At 43.7% G+C, this 2,026-nt stretch overlaps 1 non-coding gene across 1 annotated transcript; it reads right to left on the minus strand.

Moving 5' to 3' along the window:
* Nucleotides 1–1,054: 1,054 nt before the first annotated feature.
* Nucleotides 1,055–1,127, minus strand: TRNAV-UAC (transfer RNA valine (anticodon UAC)). Its single transcript has one exon. It is a non-coding gene; the product is annotated as a tRNA-Val (tRNA).
* Nucleotides 1,128–2,026: the final 899 nt, after the last annotated feature.

Raw genomic sequence — 2,026 nt, forward strand, 5'->3', positions numbered from 1 at the left:
GATTGAAGGAAGATTCATTAACAACCAGCATTATGCAGATGACACAACCTTGCTTGCTGAAACTGAAGAGGAATTGAAGCACTTAGTAATGAAGATCAAAGACCACAGCCTTCAGTATGGATTACACTGCAACATAAAGAAAATAAAAATCCTCACAACTGGACCAATGAGCAACATCATGATAAATGGAGAAAAGATTGAAGTTGTCAAGGATTTCATTTTACTTGGATCCACAATCAACAGCCATGGAAGCAGCAGTCAAGAAATCCAAAGACGCATTGCATTGGGTAAATCTGCTGCAAAGGACCTCTTCAAAGTGTTGAAGAGCAAAGATGTCACCCTGAAGACTAAGGTGCACCTGACCCAAGACATGGTATTTTCAATCACATCATATGCATGTGAAAGCTGGACAATGAATAAGGAAGACTGAAGAAAAGTTGATGCCTTTGAATTATGGTGTTGGCAAAGAATATTGAATATACCATGGACTGCCAAAAGGACGAACAAATCTGTTTTGGAAGAAGTGCAGCCAGAATGCTCCTTAGAGGCAAGGATGGCAAGACTGTGTCTTACATACTTTGGACATGTTGTCAGGAGGGATCAGTCCCTGGAGAAGGACATCATGCTTGGCAGAGTACAGGGTCAGCGGAAAAGAGGAAGACCCTCAACAAGGTGGACTGACACAGTGGCTGCAGCAATGAGCTCAAGCCTAATGACGACTGTAAGACTGGCGCAGGACCGGGCAGTGTTTCCTTCTGTTGTTCATAGGGTCGCTATGAGTCGGAACCGACTCGACGGCACCTAACAACAAAAACAACATACCTGTGGATGAATTCCCATTTGGGAATAGGGTTTGTCTCTTAGGTCAAGGAAGCCAGATGAGTGTAGGGTATGTCCTAAACCAACTAACACGTGAGATAAAAACAGCATATTAGACACAGAGAGAAGAGAGCACACTCTGGGAGAAGACGGATGCTACCAGAAAACAAAAGAAGGAGGTGAATCTGTAAACAAGCACAGGAAGTAGAAGGATTCCAGTCTGCTAAAACTAGGTTGGCTCCACTGGGGATTGAACCCAGGATCTTCTGTGTGTAAAGCAGATGTGCTAACCACTACACCATGGAACCACAGGAAATATACTGCCATGGACTGTCAGAAGAACTAACAAATCTGTCTTGGAAGAAGTACAGGCAGAATGCTCACTAGAACCAAGAATGACAAGACTTTGTCTCACATACTTTGGACGTGTCATCAGGAGGGACCAGTCCTTGGAGAAGGATATTATGCTTGGTAAATTAGAGGGTCAGAAAAAAACAGAAAGACCTTTGACGGGATGGACTGACGCAGTGGCTGCTGCAATGACCTCAAGCATAACAACAATTGTGATGATGGTGCAGGACTGGGCAGCATTTTGTTCTCTTGTAGTGTGTGCCATGAGTCAGAACCAACTCCACGGCACCTGAAAAAAAAACAACAGAAAGCTGAACTAGAAGAGGAAGGACTTCCCCCTAGAGACACACATAGAATTTGGCCTTCTAGACCCTGAACTGTGAGAAAGAAAAAGAAAATTTCTGTTCTTTAAGCCACGCACTTGTGATATTTCAGTCGCAGCAGTAATAGAAAACTAAGACATTATCATGTCATTATGTCAGGAACCACTTCTGTTTTCCTACCTTTGTATTGGCAGTGACTGGCACACAATAGTGCATCAATGCCTGTTGCCATCAAGCCCAGTCACTGTTCCACAGGGTTTCTATGCAGCAGCTGATATATTAGTTTTGCAGCTGAGTTCTTAACCACTACACCACCAGTGTTCCAACTACATCAATATCTCGACTAAACATTGGAGGAAATCCTGCAGCTGTCTTGGGGAGGTGAAGCAGACACAAAATTTTAGTGTGGTATGAAGCCTATGGAGATGTGGCTACTCTAAAGATTAAATCTTTCGCTCAGAGGCGATTCCCTGTGGGGCCAAGCATGGTCCAATCTTCTCTCGGGATCAGTTCTTCACTGATTTGAAAATCCA

The sequence above is a fragment of the Elephas maximus genome, chromosome 1 (genome assembly GCF_024166365.1).
Source record: "Elephas maximus indicus isolate mEleMax1 chromosome 1, mEleMax1 primary haplotype, whole genome shotgun sequence".
NCBI classification, from domain to species: domain Eukaryota; kingdom Metazoa; phylum Chordata; class Mammalia; order Proboscidea; family Elephantidae; genus Elephas; species Elephas maximus.